The following is an 11,219-nucleotide window of genomic DNA, read 5'->3' on the forward strand; positions in this document are numbered from 1 at the left end:
CTTTATTTTATTTTATGCTCTAGTTCCCCCTCCCCTAATATCGGAAAGTCTCTTCTTCGTATTAAAAAAAAAAAAAAAAAAGCCTGGTGAAAACTCAGCAGAACCCAGGAAGCGTAGAATCGGGAGAAAGTCTTTGGCTGGGGCTGGTTCAAGTCCCTGGTTCAATGGGCTGCTGGAAGCCAGGACTGGGTAATTCTTTCCAGACGTCTTGACTTCTCCTTCCTCGCGGTTGTTGCCTTTCTGCCTCCTCCAACTTAAGGGGGTCTTAACAAGTGAGCTGGTGGGTGTTTTAATAGGGCGGAGGAGGGAGTGGGGGTGAGGGGAGTGGAGAAGGGAGGTGCGGACTGGGGAACCCGGAGGGGAGGGAACTGGGAGCGTGGGCGGGCGGGAGACGGGGAGGAGGAGAGGGAGAGAGAAATTGGCCATTCAAAGCTCTCTCTGAGCTAGCGGCCGGTTCTAAACGCCAATGAATTCAATTAACTTGATTGCAAACGTGTGCAGAGAAATGTTGTGCACACATGCTGGCCACCACCTGATTCCCTCCTTTCCTCCAGCAGTGGAGCCGGGAGGCCACGCTGTGTAGACTGACTCCTCTGAGCTACAAGGATTCCCACTTCGCGATGCCCTGCCAGTTCTGTTTAAGTAATTTGCTTTAAGACCAAATGGTGCCCTTAGGCTAAGTAACTGCCCTGGGGAGAGAGAGCTGGGAGGTGTGTGTGCGTGTGTGTGTATGTGTGTGTATACACCTGGAGCCTCCGAAAGCCGGCTGAAACTCTAAAAGATCCGTGACTGCTCTACCACTTGTTAACCCTTTCTTCCCACCAACTCAAAAGTTTCTGAGCTGATGTCTAGTGTCAAAAGTCCCTTTTACATGGAAGTTTCGCTTTGGGTGAGCGAAAAAGTACAAAAATAATTGTATTTTTTCTTAACCTGGTCCCCTAACATTAAAATACGCCAACAGCGAGCATTATAAAGAAAATAAAACAAAATAAAAACCGTCCTCTAGAGGACTCCAAAATAGCGCCCTTAAAAAAGCTATTTTAAGGGAATGTCTTAAGTGACTTTTGCTTCTCGCGAGCCTTTTAAACAGATAACGAGTCAAAATACTTATTTTTGCTTCGTAATGGTCTTTTCTCATCTTTCTTCCAATGACCCAAGGCTGGGAGTTAATTTTCTCTGTTCCTTTTTTCCCCTTTCTTTATTTCTCTTTGGTCCTCGCCAGCAAGCCTCCTGATGACTTCAAATGGACAGTAGGTGGCACTGTTTAGGAAAAAATGAAAGGGAGCTTACAAATTAACTATTTCGGTTTTTGGAGATTTCCTGGAAGTTACTATAGGATAAAAGAGATTTCTTTTCTTTTCTTTCTTTCTTTATTTTTTTTTCTTTTCCTCCAAGGTTCCTTTGAGGAGTGGACTTCCTTCGAACTCGACTAGGCCTTGAAAACTGAGTTCTTGCTCCTTATCATGTATCTTCTACAATAATGAACAAGTCAAAACAGAAAAGTCAGTAAACTGGGAGCGATGCTTTTCAACACGTCTCACAGGATGTGGTGTAGGGGGCTGTGATTAGAGGTCAAGAATTTTACTACAACACCAGGTGTCAGCCCGTCCCCAGGGACCAACCTGCAAAGTACTACGGTTTCCGACGCCCCCACCTTCACCCCACCTCCACCCCCTCACCTCCACCCTACCTCCACCCCCTCATCTCCACCCTACCTCCGCCCCATCACCTCCACCCTACCTCCACACCCTCACCTCCACCCTACTTCCGCCCCCTCACCTCCACCCTACCTCTGCCCCCTCATCTCCACCCTAGCTCCAACCCCATCACCTCCACCCTACCCCACCCCCTCACCTCCACCCTACCTCCACCCCATCACCTCCACCCCCTCACCTCCACCCTACCTCTACCCTCTCACCTCTACCCTACCTCTACCCCATCACCTCCACCCTACCTCCACCCCATCACCTCCACCCTACCTCCAACCCCAACACCTCCACCCTACCTCCAACCCCCTCACCTCCACCCTACCTCCACCCCATCACCTCCACCCTACCTCCAACCCCCTCACCTCCACCCTACCTCTACCCTCTCACCTCCACCCCACCTCTACCCCATCACCTCCACCCCACCTCTACCCCATCACCTCCACCCTACCTCCACCCCATCACCTCCACTCTACCTCCAACCCCATCACCTCCACCCTACCTCCAACCCCTCACCTCCACCCCCTCACCTCCACCCTACCTCTACACTCTCACCTCCACCCTACCTCTACCCCATCACCTCCACCCTACCTCCACCCTATCACCTCCACTCTACCTCCAACCCCATCACCTCCACCCTACCTCCACCCCATCACCTCCACCCTACCTCTACCCTCTCACCTCCACCCTACCTCCACCCCATCACCTCCACCCTACCTACAACCCCATCACCTCCACCCTACCTCCACCCCATCACCTCCACCCTACCTCTACCCTCTCACCTCCACCCTACCTCCACCCCATCACCTCCACCCTACCTCCACCCCATCACCTCCACCCTACCTCTACGCTCTCACCTTCACCCTACCTCCTCCTCATCACCTCCACCCTACCTGCACCCCATCACCTCCACCCTACCTCTACCCCATCACCTCCACCCTACCTCCAACCCCATCACCTCCACCCTACCTCCACCCCATCACCTCCACCCTACCTCCACCCCATCACCTCACCCTACCTCTACCCTCTCACCTCCACCCTACCTCCACCCCATCACCTCCACCCTACCTCTACCCCATCACCTCCACCCTACCTCTACCCTCTCACCTCCACCCTAGCTCCACCCCATCACCTCCGCCCTACCTCCACCCCATCCCTCCACCCTACCTCTACCCTCTCACCTCCACCCTACCTCCACCCTACCTCTACCCCATCACCTCCACCTTACCCCCACACACAGCAGTTACACCTCTGAGAAGTATTACCTTGGCCTGATGAGTTCACACCTCTGCGGGGAAACTCACTTACTAATATTCTCCTGCAAACCTTGAAGACTTCAGGCTTTGTTTGAACCCTGCCTTAGGTGGTCAACTCTTGAGAAACTGGTTTAAATTTCAGAGCCCAAGTTCGTCTCACTGAATCAGACTCCGGCTTTGTGATTTTTAGTTGTATGGTGATTTTTACATGCTAAGTTATAATTTAAAATATATTATCTAACATATGTACTCTTACATGTAATGTGAATTAAACTGACTTAGAAGTAGGGTGGAAATTGTGGGATGTCAAGTGTCTAGCTGTGGATCCCCACAAAGGAACACAACCTCACCTCTAAATTTCCATGAATATTATATGTAATGCAAGATTGTTCATTATTTCTTGGTAGCATTTAACTGTTTCTGTGCTAAGAGTTCAAGCAATGAGAACGTTCAGTAAAATTGGGTTTCTTTTCTTAAAAACACACTTGTTGTTTATCCCCTTCTACTTGTAATTCATGATTCATAAAGCAAAAGTAAAATGTCCCCTAACTATAGATGAATATAAAAGCTAATTACACATTCATGTATTTCTATCAGTCTCTTCCCCCTCCCACCACCAATGCCTCCCCCACCCCCAAAAGAAGAGGGAAGAGGATAGCACAATTTAAAGCCAGAGGTGAAGGTTCCCTGAAGGCAGAATATTGTATCTACCAGATTTTCTTAGGGAGGGGATCCAGAATAAGAAAGACCTTAACTTCAAATCCCACTTTTGATGCAAGATTGCATGATCCGTTTGTGTAATCCTGAAATCATATTTCACCTCTCTAGACCTCTATCTCCTAGCTGATAAATGGAGAATACCTGCTTTACAGAGTTGTTACGATGATAGAATGTGTTAAATTATATGAAGAGATTAATGTGGTGCCTCTCCTTTAGGTAGATCTTCCTAATGTAACCCAATGGTTCCTAATATAACCACTGTGGGTATTCAAAACAATAATAGTACCTTTCTCCTGGCTTTCTATTCTTTATATTATTCTCGATAAACATTAACTAAAGTTCTACCCTGTGCTCACTTATTGGACCTACTTCAGCTTTCTTCTGCCCCCTCACTGACTCGCATAGGTTAAATTCTTCTGTGTGCCCACAGATATACCCCAAACCTTCACATTTAACTGAGATTCCTTTCTGAGTCCCGGCCTGACTTATGGCTATCAGCTATCTAGTACTGACTCGTAAGCAACATATTAGGAGACGTGAGATCCAGTTCACAAACAAGCGATGGCATCAACCAATTGAATAACGTTCGATAATTAATTTACAATTTAACTATTTTGAACATGAGCTGCTTGGATCAGAAGATGATAGGTGTTCCAGGTTCTGACGTTCTAAGACCTACCATATCCAACCTGTATCTATTACATTTTCAACTGTACAAGACAATGTAGCAAGGAACTGCAGAAGTAGGAGATTTGCTGGAGTTGATGTGACCTGCTACTGATCTCGTCCCTCCCACAACACAGAGCAAGTGTGTATGTGTCTGAGAGACAAGGTTTCCAGAACAAGGATTTAAGGATTTATTTTCTTCTTCTTTTTATTTTGGCCGCGTGGCGTGGCTTGCAGGATTTTAGTTCTCCAACCAGGGATTGACCTCGCACCCCTGGCACTGAAAGCTCAGAGTCCTAATCACTGGACCACCAGGGAATTTCACCAGAACAAGGATTTAGTACCTTCATAATTCTCTGCATAAGTGGTTCTCAAACATTTTGGTGTAAAGTACCTCTGTACACTCTTAAAACATTGAGGGCTTCAGAAAACTTGTGTATATGGGTCATACGCATCAATATTTAGCATGTTAGAAATAAAAGCTGACACAACATTGTAAATCAACTATACTTGAATCAAATAAACTTTTTAAAAAGCTGACTAGAAAAGTTTAAAAATATTTTTTTCCTTCTTTTTTTTTCATTTATTTTTTTATACAGCAGGTTCTTATTAGTCATCCATTTTATACACATCAGTGTATGCATGTCAATCCCAATCGCCCAATTCATCCCACCACCCCCACACCCCTGCCGCTTTCCCCGCTTGGTGTCCATACATTTGTTCTCTACATCTGTGTCTCAATTTAAAAATATTTATTAATTCATTAAAAATAATACACACAATGACTTGTCAACTTAATAAAATATTTTTTTGAAATGTGGCATTGTTTTCCATGTTTTCAAATCTCTACTATCTGGCTTAATGATAGGAGGAGTCTCATATCTGCCTCATCATTCAATCGTTTTGATTGACGTATATTAAAAAAAAAAATCTGGCTTCAAACACATATGTAATTAGGAAATGGAGAAGTATTTTAATAGCCTTTTTAGTTATTGTTCTTTGATGCTGTGTCAAAACTTGACAAACAGTAATTTTTTAAAGGTAAATTGCAATGTTGAATCTAAAACAATAGGAATGAACTTTATGTACTCTGTCACATTAAAATCTGCTGGTTTATCTTACACTTTAATGCATCTTTGACAACCATTAATGAATTTGTGACATCATGTATCAATCATTTATAAGATATCAGTTCACTAAGTTATGTAGATTTTCCAATTGTTGGTATATTTCATTATTCCATATTTTAAAAAATCACAATCACTGAATCACCACCAGTCTTATCCAAAAAAGTCTTCCAATATTGGGAAACTGTCATAGTCATGGTGGAAATAAAGTTTACTGAAATTCTAATTTTCTCTTGAAAGCTCAGATATCTTCACTAGCATCAAATAATGTCAGTAACTGTAGTTTTCATTGTAATGGCAAGTTCACTTCACTTAGTTTTCAAAAAAATAAAATGTCTTCCAAAATACCTAAGTCTGAATAATAGTCATTTGTCTATGAGTTGCTCTTGTATTCCAGGATAAAAGTGGCTAGCTCAGCTCACAACTTAATCACATGAAAGATTTTCCTCCAGAAAACATGATAGCTTGGTGTTTCTTCACACAGGATGTTAAAAAGCATACACTCAAGAATTCACATTTAATGAAATTAATAATTTTTTACTGCTTTATCAAGAACTTTCTTAAATGAAATTTGCTTTTTATTTCCTGTAAATGTATGGGGGTAAAATATACAAAGACTGATAGTACAGTTTGATGCACTGCCTTGTTTCATGCTACGGTATAAGCAGCTTTATTCACCATTATTTTTGCACCATCAGTGTAAGTGTCAACATATTGAAAGATGAAAATAATTTCTTAGTCTTATTATTATAAAAATAGTGTTAAGCTTGGTGGTCCCCTGAAAGGGTCTTGGGGTTCCCAAGCATCTACAGACTCTGCTTTGGAAAATGCTCGTTTATATTAAGCATACCAGATACAGTAATGTATAAATCTGAGTGTTTTACTTTAAGAACATAGGCAAACTGTTTCACATTGAGTAGAGATCTAGCAGTGGGAAGATGAATCTTAATAGTAATCCTGTCATATGAAACATGACTATAGGAAATAGAAATGCCTAGATTGACAGAAAAGATTCAGAGAATCTAACAGACACAGGAAAACTTTTACAGTGCTGGCATATACATGTGAGATTTAAGATATTCTCTATGAGCTTAAGACAATACGCCAATAGGGATTAAAACACAATATATCTCAGCTTCATAAAAGGTAGAATTTTGTAAGAATCCGAGTTGTGCAAAGATGGAAAGAGATTGCTCTGGAATTTAGTTTTCCAAATTGGATGATGTGAAGAAGTTTCCAGTAGTTCATAGAAATTGGACTGCTTACTTTTAATGTTAATTCCAAAGCTGAACTCTTGAGGCTCTAGGATTAATTCAGACCAAATTTTGAAGAAGCTATGGCTGTGTTTTTCACTGTGGGTAGAGGGAGATATTGAAGCATCTATCAGATACCCGGGAAATTAGAATGAACAGGTTGGAAGAGATCAAAATACTTATTGATACACTTATATAGGTAGAAGAGGATGATTTTACTTCTCATCGTAGTTTTTGAAGATCTCACTATATCAGATAGAATAATTTGTCAATTGTTGATTATTTTAAATTAGATTCTGAGTATTATTAGAGCTGTGCTTTAAAGATTACCCAAATGAAAGAAAAGGGACAAAAACTCCCTTTCCTCATCATATACACTCTTCTTTTTATATATATCTTTAAAAAATTTTTATTTTCTTATTCAAGAGCCATACACATTCAATGTAGAAATTTTACAAAGATCAGAAATGTGCAGAGAAAATCCTTCTTAATACAATCACCTGGAGATAAACTCTTTTAAACATTTTGATAATGTTCTTTCAACCTTTTTTTTTTTTTTTTTACTCTTTCTTGTTTGGCTTCTTTTTATTTTTTATTTATTTATTTATTTATTTTACATCTTTATTGGAGTATAATTGCTTTACAATGGTGTGTTATAATCGTCTTTCAACATCTCTTTCCATGGGTGAACCCTAAAAGATGAATACTCAAAAGTACCTGAGACTTACGATTGTGATTTGATTGACATCAAAATTCCCAAATACAACCATCTGAATGAATTATTTATAAAAAGGAAAGAAGATAAAACCTTATATTTTAAAACTTTACCTTAAAGCATTGAATATGTGGGAGTTTTCCTTTCATGTTATTGGACTATTTAAATTTTAAGAATTATCCCTTGGGTCTATGTGTTTCAGATTAGAGAGGGATAAAGTTATTTCAAACAGCCTAAATGACATTTTTATCACTTGCCTTTTCTGATCCAGATTACAGAAAAGGACAAAACTGTTTTTTCTCGATTTAAATACCAACAAATTCTGTCAGCAAGAGTTTATATTTTACATGACAAATCAATAAAAGTAGAGAGCACTACTTGAGGGGAAGTCTGAAACTAACTGTCCTTTGATATTTTAATAGTCTTCCTTATAATGACTAAGGAGAAGATTTTGAAATGGAAGCGCCCACAGCAATTGCTAATAGCTGTAATTGTGGAGATAGAAACACATAATTTAAATCATCTTCTTTGGAGATCAAGTGGCATTTCGCCTTTTTCCTGAAAAGCTTGACAAGATTTCCAGCTTTTAAAAATTTTGAAGATATGCTTAATTTCCGGAAACTAATGTATTTCTTATTAGAGGGGATAGTTAAAAGTTTTCTAGGTAGAGGAACCTTTTTTATTGATAATTAAGAAAAAAAATGACTGTGAATATACGCTCAAAAATGTCCATAATTTCAGGGGCTTTACAGATTGCTTTCCCTCAAATCTGTTCATGGACAAATTAAAGTTTTTCTTGTCCAAGAGAAGTATTGTTCAGTCTTCGGAAATACTATGAAACTCTAAATCTTTTAGTTCTTTAGAGACCACATCATATACTTTTTTAAAACACAAGGTGGAGGGGGAACTAAGTAAACCTTTTATTTTCTCTAATGATTCACACTAATTTTTTTTCATGCCTCAATCTGGGGGAGATAAAATCTCAAATTAAGGGAATCAGGCATTTGGGAGAAAGCCATCCAAGGGTAATAGGAAATCGGGAATATAAGATTTTTAAAGAATCCATTCATTTCCCTTTCCTCGGGCATTGAAACCTGATTTTATACTTTTAGGAGAACAAGAAAATCTAAATTCTTCTTCAAGCTTTTGGGGTAAGAAACCTGCCTTCAAATACAGGTGGCTGAAATCCTTGAGGGGAGAATCCTGAACCAACTCTGTAAAGTGGGACTTCCTACCTTTGTCCAAGCGAGGTGTTAGCTCCAAAACCCAATTAGCAGAATTACCATTCCAAAGGCACCCGAGGGCTGGTACTGCTGCTGTCAGCCCTAAAAATGCCATTAAGAAGTGTGACTGTATGCATTGCCTTAGTCACATCCTGCCTACCTTAGACTTCAGGATAATGTGAAGATGAAAGCAAAGTATTGTCATGCTAGTCAAAGGAATGACATTCTCATGTTCTCTGCCATAGCATTGCTTTCCAGTATTTTAAAGTTTCAAAGTTCAACCCAGATCTGTGTGGGTCTGAGAACTTAGTATGCAGTGGTGCCAACTATATACTATGCTTAAGCGAAGGACTGGAACATATTTTGATTTTGTTCCCGATTCTCTTCTTGCAGACGGCACCTGTTGTTTGTTCACACTGAATTTCTCAAGACTTCTAATTAAGCAAATGGGGAAGTTGCCATGTTGTTTATTTTGAAAAGCCAGGTGACTCCAAGAATCTGAGGTGAAAAGAAACTTAAAGATGTCTCAGAGTGTGGACTGAGGGCAGCCTGCAGCGCAATTGATCTCGGGTGGCCTCGGCCTGCAGTGGCTTGAAGCAGGATTTCGGTTCCCAACCAGAGATTAAGGTCGGGAAGTGGCAGTGAGAGCATTGAATCCTAGCCACCAGACCACCAGTGACAAGGCCCTGGCCCATCAGCTATGAAGGAATGAATTTCCACAGAGAGATGGAAAGTAGTGAAGCAAGTAAAGTGTCCATTAGGAGGAAAAAGGGTACAGTATGTGTGGATAGACACATGGGGGGGGCTCAGAGAGAGAGTCGCACCCCATGGCAGTTTGAATCACTTTTATGGGCCGTTTCTTCTGGGTTTCCTTTGACCAGTCATCTTGCTTTGCCTTGTTCTGAGTCCGCGTCTGGTATATCTCAGGGTCCACCCCTGTGTGTGTGCACATCTCTTAGCCAAGATGGATTCTAGTGAAGAGGGCTATACGTAGTTGGCATCACTTACTATGGGGTGGCGCCCACTCCCTTTTTGACCTCCAGGGAGCCTTTCTGAGCATGTGTGGTCAGGGAGGTCTCCCTGACTTTGAGAATGAGGAATATGTGGTCTCTTATCTTCTATCTGGGCAGGGCCCAGCCTCCTCCATTATCCTGCTTTTGTGGAGTTTCTGTCCACAGGGGAGAAACGTTCAGCCTGGGGCCCATCTATCTCCTGCCTCACAATCACCTGGTTGCTTTTAAAAATACAGATTCTGTGTCCAAACCACAGACCTAGTTCACCAGAATTTATAGTGGTGAGTCCTGAGAATACACCTACTTGGAAAGCTTCCTCAGGTAATTCTTATGCACCGTGAAGCTTGGGAACATCTGCTTTAAGAATATTGTAGATGAAGACATTGGTTTCTTGGGCTTTCTACACATAACTCTTTAAAACTAGATTTTTGGTCTTCCCTTGGAAAACAAAAGAGCAAAAACTCTTCTTTTGCAAAATACAGTTGAATTGTGAATTCCAAAGAATTTCTCTATTCAATGACAGTATGATTATCTGGAACATGATGAGGTTTGTATAATCAATAGGTTATCAACTGGCATATTAATCTACTGATTTCGACCACGAGTGAGGCAGTATCACGTGTACACCTGAGGCCTCTGGACTCAAACTACTTGTTTTGGGTCCCCATACAGTTACTACCTGTGTGGTCTTGGGCAAATTGCCTAATCTCTCTAGGTCTCAGTTTCTGTCTATGTAAAATGTGGAAAGTAGTAAAACTTTCCCTTAGAAGTTCATGTTGGAAGTAAATAAAATTATCTGTGTAAAGCTCTGATAAGTGTACAATAAATGTTAACCATAATTACTGGTGTTGTTGAAAAGATAGCGCCTAAGAACTTGTTCCTCCCTTGTGTCATGGAGATGTTCAATTTCTCCTGTTCCGGTTAGGCTTCCTGCTACTGTAACTTCTAGACTATGATCAGAATTCAAAAACTTAAGAAGCTGGTCAAATCTTTTTGAAGATGTAAAAGCTACAGATTGGGCTTTCAATTCCTAAAGAAAATCCTGTTAAAATACTTATTGAGCACCAGCAGTAAATATATAGTTCAGAAGCTATTTGATATATGAGTATTCACTGAGTTTACCTAAATTATAAAAAGCCGCATGTTTAAGAATTAAAAGCCAAAGTTAAAATACTTCTTTGAAAGAGTTGAATGTTCTTTTTTTTTTTTCTGCATAATGTATTTACCCAAGGAAGCTAACTTAGATGGAGCATCTGGCTTTCAGCATATTCTTGCTTTACACCTATGCTTCCAGCTGAAAAGCTCTGAGGTGAAAAGAGGTCAAATGAATTGCCCCACATCACACGCAATGAGTCAGTGATTCAGGCCAGATTGAATCAAGGATTTTTTTGCCAGGGCTTCTGGCAAGTATCTTTGGTAGGAGTGTCCAAAAATAAATGTTTCACTGAAAATAAATCTTTACACCTCTGCTTTTAGAGCAAAAAGAAAGGATATATTTGCTATTTTTCACGTCTTTTTAATTTAAATTCCCAAATAAAAT

This window comes from Lagenorhynchus albirostris, chromosome 17 (genome assembly GCF_949774975.1).
Source record: "Lagenorhynchus albirostris chromosome 17, mLagAlb1.1, whole genome shotgun sequence".
In the NCBI taxonomy this organism is placed as follows: domain Eukaryota; kingdom Metazoa; phylum Chordata; class Mammalia; order Artiodactyla; family Delphinidae; genus Lagenorhynchus; species Lagenorhynchus albirostris.